The 12500-nt window shown below is 33.3% G+C and overlaps 1 long non-coding RNA gene across 1 annotated transcript in view; it reads right to left on the reverse strand.

Annotated features, from left to right (window-relative positions):
* Window positions 1–12500, reverse strand: part of LOC144960589 (uncharacterized) — a 17430-nt gene that overhangs the window by 4505 nt on the left and 425 nt on the right. Inside the window, exons 2-4 of the long non-coding RNA XR_013642879.1 lie at window positions 3728–3820; window positions 1877–1949; window positions 900–938 (exon numbers count right to left, since the gene is read on the reverse strand). This is a non-coding gene — a long non-coding RNA (uncharacterized LOC144960589). The remainder of the gene's footprint in view (window positions 1–899; window positions 939–1876; window positions 1950–3727; window positions 3821–12500) is intronic.

Here is a 12500-nt window from a genome sequence, read left to right on the forward strand (position 1 = left end):
GCACAGCTGCAAAAAATTGTTTAGACCTCTGAATCAATTTGTCTTTATAATAAAGTATTATCTTTTCGTAAATTTAAAAACAACACAAAATGATTTCACTTAATGCAGCTATATTAAAATCAATAACAGGTAATGATTGGAACTCACAGAACATTTATATTATCAAAATTATGAATTACTTGTCCTTACGTACGGCAATGACGGATGATGATATTTGTGATTAAGAGCGAATTGACCTACCCAAGCACAATTACAACCAGAGGAGCAATCTCTCCAGAGGGGATAGTGACATGATAAAATCATGAACAATGTTTGGTGTGTTTTGAGTGAAGACAACATGGCACAACTCTTGTCGCCAGCATTACGGCGTGGCTGTGAGAACTAAGAACAAGAAGAAGGAGTTGATGAAGAGAAGAGAGAAGAAGAGAAGAAGAAGAAGAAGAAGAAGAAGAAGAAGAAGAAGAAGAAGAAGAAGAAGAAGAAGAAGAAGAAGAAGAAGAAGAAGAAGAAGAAGAAGAAGAAGAGAAGAAGAAGAAGAAGAAGAAGAAGAAGAAGAAGAAGAAGAAGAAGAAGAAGAAGAAGAAGAAGAAGAAGAAGAAGAAGAAGAAGAAGAAGAAGAAGAAGAAGAAGAAGAAGAAAAAGAAGAAGAAGAAGAAGAAGAAGAAGAAGAAGAAGAAGAAGAAGAAGAAAAAGAAGAAGAAGAAGAAGAATAAGAAGCAGAGGAGGAAGAAGAAGAAGAAGAAGAAGAAGAAGAAGAAGAAGAAGAAGAAGAAGAAGAAGAAGAAGAAGAAGAAGAAGAAGAAGAAGAAGAAGAAGCAGAGGAGGAGGAAGAGGAGCAGGATGATGCAAGATAAGCTTATGGTTTAAGATTTGTTAAGAATATAATTACTATACAATACCGTAAACTTTGTCCACAATTATCTCTCATCCTTTATACTCTGCAAAAGAAAAAGCACAGGTAATCAGTTTTATGGCAGAGAAATAATCGATCAAAATCTCATTGTTTTAATATTGTTTATCAAATTTAATTCAAATGTAGAATATTTTATATAGAGAAATTTATATTAAAGCAATATTTTAAAAAACGTGCTTGAAGCGTTTTACAAATGTTAACCTTTTTGAAATCTTTTTTTTTCTATATTCTATGTCTATCTTAAAGAATACTTAACCCTCACGGGGTAGAAAACCTTTTTCTTTCATTTCTGATTTTTAAAAAGTCACTGGAAAAATACTTCTCTGTCCTCTGTACAAGAAATACTAACTGTAAATAAAACATTCTTACTCTCTTTCTCAGTCTCAGAAACATTCTAGTTTCCACTTCCTGTCCAATATAACATGGGATATTTACTATAAAAAACGTTCATATACCCATTCGTATTCTTAGTTTCTTAGACCATGAAATACTCAATTAAGAAAACATGCAGTTTCCGTTTCCTGTCTATAATAGCATGGACTATTTACTATACAAAACACTCGTTCTCCTTTTCTTCGTCCATATTATAAGAAAATGGAATACCCATCTGAAAGCACCCAGTTTCCCTTTTCATGTCTAAATCAACAAGCATCTCTCTCTCGAAAGACACGAACTTAAAAATATGAAGAGAAATATTCTCAAATAACGATCTATATAGTTAATCTTTAGCTTGAAAATAAAAACAAAACAAAACAAACCAAAAAATCACAGAACAGATTCCTAAGAAACCTCGCGTTGTCCCAGTTGTGTGTTTTTTGCAATGAAAAGCGTCTTTTAAATCAATCGATTTTTGAAGGGCAAGTTGTCTGGCCAAATTTTAAAATACGTGTCTTTCCAGGACAGGGCGGGGGCGGGTAACGGTTTTTTTTCTTCATAATTTATAATAGAATATGCAATACTCACCGCACACGACTGTCCAAGTCCCGTCTGCTTTTCTTATAGATCTACACCTTCCATTTCTAAACTCATTGCAGTCCTTGAAAAAACAAAATAAAAGAAATTGTAAACAAACATTATTTTTAAGATGACATACCGAGATATTATGTAACCCCTAGTGTGGTGAATACGATGTTTGTATGTTTTATTGAGGAGAATGTATATCATATTTTATTGTGCTGAATACCATGTTTGTATGTTGTATTGATGAGAATGAATATTATAATTTAGTGTACTGAATACCATGTTTGTATGTTTTATTGAGGAGATGAATATCATATTTTCTTTACTGAATACCATGTTTGTATGTTTAATTGAGGAGATGAATATCATATTTTAGTGTGCTGAATACCATGTTTGTATGTTTTATTTAGGAGATGAATATCATATTTTATTGTGCTGAGTATCATATTTGTATGTTTTATCTCGTACGTGCCCTTTGGAGATGATTTAGTTGTGAGTGATTTTCTTTAAATGGTAATAAGTCAGAGATTGTTCTGATATTAGATTTTCAAATTTAAGAATGACACAAAGAATTAGATTTTCTGCTCTAAAAATGTTTTACACTAAACTTCAGCTTTTATACAGTGTAAACCGACCAAAAGTGCTCAAAGAGTTTTATAAGCGGTTCTTACCCAACAACAACACTTTAAGTGTATGAAAAGATATAGAAGTCTAGATGGATATGTGTATAATGATTCAATGATCTTCTTTATTTATGTCTATTGACCAAATTATTTCATGGATTCTTTTCCATTTATTCATCATCATCTTATTATTATTAATATTATTATTATTTTATTATTATTATTATTATTCTTATTTATTATTATTATTCTTATTATTATTATTATTATTATTATTATTATTATTATTATTATTATTATTATTATTATATTATTATTATTATTATTATTATTATTATTATTATTATTATTATTATTATTATTATTTTATTATTATTTATTACTATTATTATTAGTATTATTATTATTATTATTATTATTATTATTATTATTATTACTATTATTATTATTACTATTATTATTAGTATTATTATTATTATTATTATTATTATTATTATTATTATTATTATTATTATTATTATTATTATTATTATTACTATTATTATTAGTATTAGTATTATTATTATTATCATTATTATCAACTCTTAACTGTGAGCGTCCACTTTCTATACTTCCGATTTCTGTGAACCAATCATATGCACACCACAATGTGTGCAACTTTAAACTCTTAAGACAGCTTTCCTCTCAGCCCGACCGAATACAATGCAGTCTACAATTGTCCTCCGTGACCATTTTATTACTAACTAGACCAATACAATCGGTTTAACATTTTTATAGTTTAATTTTTAAGTTCACTTTGTGATTTGTGGTACAGGATGATATCACAATATGGATTTTTGGCTGTTGGTTACAAATGTCTCTTTGTTCGGCTATGTGGTATAGTGTGTGTCTGTGTGTGTGTGTGTGTGTGTGTGTGTGTGTGTGTGTGTGTGTGACACTAGACTTTGGATCGGAAAATCCTGGATTCCTGTCCCGAGCAGCACATAGTTCAGTCCTTGGAAAGGGCACTTTATTCCCACCGTAAAATGATGCCTGGCCGTTAACAGCGATGTATCTGTCCCAACAAAATTGTAATGTCGCCTAAAAGCCGTCATGTCCAACATGTTAAGTGTTGCTGTTGGCTAGGGATTCCTCGTAAAGCGCTTTGAGCACAAAGCTAGTACATATTGTTCTATATAAATGCCCAGGTAATTTTTCTTTAACGTTTGTAATGCAGGAAACAATGACTTACAGATGGACCCCAACAAACGTATTTCGGAGGACTTCTCCTTCTCTCGCAGGAGTTCACATGTCCAAGTATGTAGAGGTAAACGAAAACCACCAGCTTTCAAATGAAAAGAAGAAAAAAATGAAATTATTTGATTGCTTGTTGTAAAGGGTTTAATGGCGCCTGCGACACATTTACGTGATGTCAGTGCCAGTAAAAAGGAAGAGAATGGAACCGTCAAAGATTTCTAGATTTACAATTAAGTAACAAAATTGAATATAACAGCTTCAAAAAAGAACAAATACACAACACCTAACGTTTCGGGCTTAACATCCTTCTTTAGCCAACAACAACAAAAACAATAAAGTCATAAATACATTAGAAAATCCAGAATGACGACAGAGAAATTTCGCAGATCATCTCTGTTGTAGACAAATCTTTGGAAGTGAACAAGAGCGTACGATATAACCTGAAGAGTTCCTAATTGAGCGCAATTAAACTATGCATAATATTAGGTGCGCAAAAAAAAGGGAAATCGTGGGATGAATATAAATAGATAGGTGTAAAATATATCGACTGTGATAAATCAAATATAGGGTGAACATAATAATCCCGAAGCATGACAAATGTACAGTCATCCTTAAGAATTGGAAGTGATCATGAATATGAGTAGATATTGTCAAGATTAGTTGACATTCATGATCACTCCATTTCCTAAGGATTATTGTACATTTGTCATGCTTCTGGATTAAATACAGTTAAATATAAAGCGACGACAAGCAACTCTTTGCTGGTGTATTTAGACATGCATTTTAAACGATTACTTATCACTAAATTATGTCAATCAGACGATATATAGTATGTGTTTAGTCAATAAACTCAAAACTTCCGAAAGTCCGATATAACTTTCCAACAAACAACACTATATTATTTAACCTTAAACGTTTATCATCTATTTATTTCAATTTAGTTTTGGAAATGGCTGGCTAAAAATAATAACAAAGAGCCGAGTGACGTCAATTTCGTTGTTTATATAAAAGTTCTATGTAACACAGTTTTGAGTGACACATTTTGTATTTTTCCTAAACGCATAGCATCAATTGCTGACTTTATAGTCAATAATTAACATTAAAATCAAACTCGGTAATCACTGATTGGAGACACCGGGTTAAATAATATGTGAAATCAAAACCAGATATACGAAGAGCGAAAATGACGTCACTCAGTTCTTTGTCATTGTTTTTAGACAGCCTTGTAATGATAAGTACTCACTAAATTCAACCAAACTACAAACGTTTCAGGATACACATAGTTTTTCGTGTTGGTTCGTTGTGTCCGGCTGACGGATGTTGTACTTATTTCTTTTAGATAACTGGATAGCATATATAATATGCGCTTGGCTAAAAAGCCCACAGCATTGCCATCCGGATGTATAACGAACCAACACACAAAACTATGTGTAATCATTAACTTTTATAGTCAGGATAATACAGTTTAGTGAGTATTACTAAAATAATAACAAAGACCTGATTGACGTCTTCTTCGTTCCAGCAAAAGAGAGTATGCTCTTGACTAAGAAGCTCACCACATTGCCATCCGGAAGTATAACGGACCAACACACACACAACTGTTTTTAACCTTGAACGTTTATAGTCTGGCTTGTAACATGTATTGTAATATTCTGGAGTTGTTTGGGTATCTGTATGAATGTAGTTTTTCGGCTCTGTTTGTTTATGTTAGAGCCATTTATAGAATTATCATTTTGTGTTGTGCATGTTTTGTATTTGAGTGTGAATGTTGACTGCACGAAGCATTTGATTGATAATATATACATTAAATTAACGAAGTCTATGCTGAGTCGTTACATGGGTAATACAGTGTAGTGAGAATTACTCATAAACATGGTGTCATGGTCTCAAGTGAGTAAAGAGCTACTCGACTATGCATAAAGATCTATGTAGAATGAGGCCCCAGAATTTACTAGTTACTATAAATGAAAAACAATTAACGATTTGTTTACAATGAAATAAAAATAATGATGAAATTTAATTAAAAGAGATAAACAGTGATCGTGGCAGTTACAAATAGAGATATGAATATTTTACGTAACTTATGATAATATGTCAGGTTCATAAGTTTACGTTTCCAGGCAGTTGATGGGCTTGGATGATCTATTCCTCTGATAACAGGATTGGACTCGTAAAATTCCGCTTCCAGGCAATTGGAAAGAGGTTATAGTGTAGTACAGCGGGCTTGGGTTTGATCCTTGAAGATTATACAATCAAAGTTAAAAGCTCCGGCGTCTTAATGGTGTAGATATAATATCTACAAAGTCCCAAAAGATAAAAATCTTCCAGTATATATATAGGAATAGAGCGACTGGCCGTCCGGCATAGATTGTGGAGAGAAAGTGAGTGTAGAGTGTTAGACCTATCAGCTTTTATAATAAGTGGCTACGTGACAGAATGTAGAACGAAAAGTATTCACTAATTAGAAATTAATTCGAGGGAAGGCTATAAAAGGAAAGACGATCTAATATTAGAAGGTAAAGTTTATCTAAGCCTACCGAAATATAACTGGAGTGAGATGAATTCAGTTCTTAATAAAATAAAATTTAATAAGATAATTGTGAACAATCTTTACTATGACACCCCCCACCCACGTTTAAAATATACTCTTTAACCATTATGGGAAAGATAGATTTTACAAACGGAAGTAAATTTACTATCATGATACTCTAGCATTATTCCATTGTTATGATTTGTGCTACAATTAAATTATTTATTAACTAGACATGGAAATGTTTATATTAACGTAGGTATATGAATGGGCGACAATAACAATGAAAGATTGTGATTACAAATCATTGTGATGAACGACATGATGGCAATGTGATTACAAATCATTGTGATAAACAATAGTGATGGTAATGAAGCATGATTTAAGTCGATGATATGAAGGTAATTTTCTGAATGAAATGAATGAAAATGTAAATGGAATATTGACATTTCAATTATTAATCATAAATGAGTGAAAATTCATAACAATAATAGATAAAGAGAAGATTTCCCAAATCATGAATGGGTATGGTATATATATCCAAACAATACTCAATGTTACATTAAGTTGGGTCATCATGTTTACAAATAAAATTATCGAATTGTGCGTTCTGATTTGGCAAAGTTTGCGAGGTAACTAACAGTATGCATGGGAGGTTAAGTTATACCCTTCTCACGTGTTTATACTAATCGAGAAAGTAGGTCGGCGTGAATATTTTCACAGCCTGGTATGTGAGAGATACTGAAAGTGTAATTTTGCAAAAATAGACTCCACCTTAGTACTCTACTATTATTCATTTTGTTATTTCTTATGTACGTGAGTGGTTTATGGTCCGTTTCGACCACAAACTCTTTTAGCAGTAGATATCTGCTGAATGTCTTTAAAGCAAAGACGATGGCTAGTCCTTCACGCTCTATTACAGAGTATCGTGATTCTCTGTCCAATAATTTTCTGCTTGCATATAAGCAAGGCATTAGAGTTCCCTCATGCTCCTGTAATAGTACACCTGCGATGCCCTTATCAGACGCGTCAGTTCTTACAACAAATTCTTTTGATATGTCGGGTAATTTAAGAATTGGTTCTGAACAGAGTAATGCCTTTAATTGGTTAAAGCTATTCTGACACACTTCTGTCCAAACAATTTTGTTCGGTGACCCATTCTTTGTCAGATTTGTTAGCGGTGTCGCGATGTGCGCGAAGTTGTAAATGTATTTCCTGTAAAAATTTAGGAGCCCAAGTACTTTGCGTACTTCTTTTTTTGTCTTAGGTGGTTGCAATTGTGCGATTTTTGTTTGTTTTTCTGTCTCGGGTGTCTGTGTCCCATGACCAACGGTATGATTAATCCTGCATTTGAAGCTTCGATATTAGTAAACATAGGTTGCGACACTGTGTCTCTATCAAAATATTTTTTTAGCATATTTGCATGGAATGTCTTTGTTGTGTTGTTAATTTTAATCTCGTAATTAACATTAGATTTTACTGCTGTTATTTTGAATGGTCCTTTCCATGTAGCTAAAAGTTTACTCGAGTCATCGGGTAAGAGTATTAGTACTTTGTCACCAATCTCAAATTTTCTTGACTTGCTTTTTCGATCGGAGTATTCCTTGTATTTCTCTGCTTTTTTAGTGACGGATTCCTGTGCTAGCTTACATGTGTCCTCTATTCTGTCTTTTAGGTTTCTTACATATTCGTAAGCAAACATAATTTCGTTATTGTCCTCCTCATTCCCTTTACAAATGTCGGCTACTATATTGATCGGGCCGCGAGGTGATCGTCCATACATCAACTCAAATGGGGAGTAGCCTGTAGATTCTTGGGGTATTTCTCTATATGCAAATAGGATTGCTGGTAAGTATCTGTCCAAATCATCTGGTTTTTCTGCTGACACTTTTCTTAACATATTCTTTAGAGTGCCATTAAATCTTTCACAAAGACCATTTGCTTGGGGTGGTAGGGAGTTGTGAATGAGTGTTGGATTCCCATGAGTTTCATGGTTTCATGCATCATATGTGATGTAAATTGGGGTCCATTGTCCGACAGTATCTCATTTGGTATGCCTATTCTGGTAAAAATTGTCATCAATGCTTCAGCTATGTGATCCGATGTAGTTGATTTCAATGCTATCGCTTCTGGCCACCTGGTTGCGTAATCGACTAGTGTTAGTATGTGTGTATGGTTTCTATCTGATTTTGTTAAAGGGCCTATAATGTCAATTGCAACTTTTTGAAAAACTTTTTCAATAACTGGGGTTGTCTCTAATGGCAATCTCGGTATTCTGCCTTTTGCGACTCTTCTTTGGCATGTGTCACACGATTTCACATATTCTCGGACGTCTTTAGTAATTCCAGGCCATGTGAAATTCTCGGATATTCTCTTCAATGTGGAAGAGCTCCCAAGATGTCCAGAAGTTATTGAATCGTGCGCTATTCCAAGGATTTTGTTTCTGTAAATACTCGGCGTGACCAGTTGTTTAGCTATTTTGTTTCTTTTCCTATGTAACCTGAACAGAATATCTTTTTCAATGATGTATTCAACTTTTGATTTCGTCCCTTTGTTTGCGATATTGAAATATGAAGTTAAAGTCGGGTCCTTTTTCTGTTCTTCAATGAACGTGTTCCTGTCAAATTGTTGTGGTTCTAGAGAAATAGTCATTGGCTTCTCTGTTGTCTTAGTCATCTTTCTTGTTTCTGCTAGACAAGCTGTTTCTTGGGTTAATGACCATTCTTTTACATCTGTTGGGTTGTCTTTAAGACCTTTTATATTGCCAACAATAACATCAGCGACGGGGTTGGGAAGTATACAGCATTCCACTATTCCTGTATAGTATGGGGTTTCTATGTACACGTTAGCTGTTTCAAAGGTTTCGACTGTGCCACTGAATGTGATGCATTGTACCGTTTTTCCAGTTTTGTCTTCGTCATTGATCAAAGATGCTTTTATTCCTACTGTACTGCATCCTGTGTCTCTCAATATTTTGCAATCAGTTCCATTAGCTTTGCCTTCACAAAAAAATAGCGATCCTGATTTGTGAGTTTGTGTTAAAAGTGACATACCTTTCACGCAATACACATTTATATTTTCTCCTGACATTATTCGTGTCTGATTATTTACACTGGTTTGGAGTGATGCATTTGCAGTTTCTTTCGGATATCCCACGATTTTGTAACATTTGTCTGCTGTGTGGCCTTTCATTCCACAATATTGACATTTAATTATAGGTTTGTTGGTTTTCTTATACTCAGTATTATTGTCAGTGCTATTTCTTGTTTTGTTTTGATAGGGTCGGCTATGGTCTCTATTGAACTGTTTGTTCCATGGTTTGTTACTATGATCATCTTGTTTCACTTGCGTGTTCCGAGTGATTGATCGGCTCGTTCTATTTGAGTACTGAACTTTAGGTGTACCTGGACTCTGAGCAGCGGCAGCGTAGTATGGTTCCTTCAATGTTCTGCTAAGGGGTGTCAATGGATGTGCGCTGTTAAAGTTTTCTGCGTAGATTTTTAATTTGTCCAAGTTTTCTGGCTTTCTCTCTTTAAAGAATGCGACTAAATCTGGGTTGCAAGCTTTATAGATTCGATTCTTCAGCGTGAGATAGTAAAGGCCTGCAAAGTCGTCTTGTTTTACGTTTGCCAACTCAAGCCACCGATTTAGAAATTGAGTAATTCGGTTCACGAATGTATTAAAGTCTTCTCCACTTTCCGGTTTTGCAGTGTGAAACCTTTCCTGGTAACCATCTTCCGTTAATCTAAATCTTTTTAGTAGAGCGTCTTTAATTTTACCATAGTCATCTGCATCTTCAGTTGTTAAGGTATAGAAAACTTTTAGCGGTTCTCCGGATAAGCAGTTAATCAAGGCTGTGGCCCATTTGCTTTCTGGCCAACGATAACCTTTAGCCTGAACTTCGCATCGGTGTAAGAAGGATTCTAGACAGTCTGAGCGTTCATCGTATGTTGGCATGCGTGGAAGTTTCACGAAAAATTCATCACTATTATTATGTTTTCTTTCATGACCGGTTTTTGTTTTTTCAATTTCCAGCATCATTTGGGTCCTTTTGGTTTCTTCTTCTGCTAAAGCTATTTGTCTTTTTAGTTCCCTTTCTTGGACTCTTTCTTCTCGTTCTTCTCTACGTATTCTTTCTTCGTGTTCTTTTTCTTCTCTACGAATTCTTTCTTCGTGTTCTTTTTCTTCTCTACGAATTCTTTCTTCATTTTCTTCTCTACGAATTCTTTCTTCGTGTTATTTTTCTTCTTTACGAATTCTTTCTTCATTTTCTTCTCTACGAATTCTTTCTTCATGTTCTTTTTCTTCTTTACGAATTCTTTCTTCATTTTCTTCTCTACGAATTCTTTCTTCATGTTCTTTTTCTTCTTTTACTTTCTCTTCGCACCATGAAAATATTCTTTCCTGGGGTATTTCTAAGTCCTTTGCGAGACTTAAGTATCTTTTATATGCTTCCATGTTGCAATAAATTAGTTACGATGTTTTATATATATTATATTGACAGGATACTGTTACTGACTGTTTTATTTATTTACACTTACTGGAATGAACTGTTCTATTTTTAGAAATCTCTCTCTCTTATTTCAACTTATTATGTATGTTGAATTTGATGCCTTTTATCGTTATATCTTATAAAGCAATGTGTCAATACAATGCGGAGTTATTATGACTTGTGTCAATAACAATGTGTCAATCGCGTGTACTCTAAACTATGTTACTACGAAAAATGTATCACCAATGTGTGTGACTCGTCGTTAGTTTGTGTACAATTATTCGCAATGACGCTAATATACTAGAGTGTGATAACAATAATAGGATGCCAAAATAATCCCAAGTTATCTATCACTAAATATAACACGACGGCTAGTAGACTCCTTTTATTATTATTTAGTTTTTAAAGACTCACTTTTCAGAACATAATATATAAGTGGTTTTCGGTAACAGTAATATGCCAAAAATGCATTTAAAACAAATCACTATGCAAAACAAATCACGATGTCTATAGTTACTATGTGATGCCCAACTCATGTAAAAGAGAATAATGAAGGATATATTTACCAACTCAGTTCGTGGCTGGGACCTCTCTCTTGTTCAATGGTTGTTCAACAATTGTAAGTAGGCATTGAAGAGTGTTTAGCAGTGATGTCTGAAATACAAAACAATAAAATATCGTAAGATTTACAATAGTTCCAAAATGTGTTCACAACACTGAGTGATTGGATGATAGGTGAATGAATCGTTATGGAATGTAAACATATTGAAAACAATTCATGAATGAGGAAAACAACAAAATGAAATGAGTGATATAATAACAAAGTGGACAAGGAATGAATGAATGAATGAAAAACTGAGTGAATAGATGAATGAATGAATGGATAATGTATGAATGAAAGAATGAAGGGAGGAATAAATGTATGAATGATTGGATAAATGAGTGAATAAACGAATGAATGGATGAATGAATGAATGAATGAATAAATGAATGAACAATGAATGAATGAATAATTTATAAATGAATAAATGAATGACGGAATGAATCAATAAAATGCTATTCAATTTGAATGAAAGAATGAATGGATAAATTGCTATTCCATTTAAATGAAGAAATGAAAAGGAAAAAAAAATCAATCCTGTAAATAGGGAGTTCAATTAAAATATGATCAAGTGGGGCAATTAAGAGTTTTACAATTTAAACTTTAAAGTTAGATGAAATAGATATATGTAACTAAATAAATTCAATTCTTTATATGTGTCCCCTCCAAAATGTCATGGTCTCAAGTGAGTAAAGAGCTACTCGACTATGCATAAAGATCTATGTAGAATGAGGCCCCAGAATTTACTAGTTACTATAAATGAAAAACAATTAACGATTTGTTTACAATGAAATAAAAATAATGATGAAATTTAATTAAAAGAGATAAACAGTGATCGTGGCAGTTACAAATAGAGATATGAATATTTTACGTAACTTATGATAATATGTCAGGTTCATAAGTTTACGTTTCCAGGCAGTTGATGGGCTTGGATGATTTATTCCTCTGATAACAGGATTGGACTCGTAAAATTCCGCTTCTAGGCAATTGGAAAGAGGTTATAGTGTAGTACAGCGGGCTTGGGTTTGATCCTTGAAGATTATACAATCAAAGTTAAAAGCTCCGGCGTCTTAATGGTGTAGATATAATATCTACAAAGTCCCAAAAGATAAAAATCTTCCAGTATATATATAGGAATAGAGCGA

This window comes from Berghia stephanieae, chromosome 15 (assembly GCF_034508935.2).
Source record: "Berghia stephanieae isolate SIO BIC M18660-M18661 chromosome 15, UCSD_Bste_1.3, whole genome shotgun sequence".
Taxonomy (NCBI): domain Eukaryota; kingdom Metazoa; phylum Mollusca; class Gastropoda; order Nudibranchia; family Aeolidiidae; genus Berghia; species Berghia stephanieae.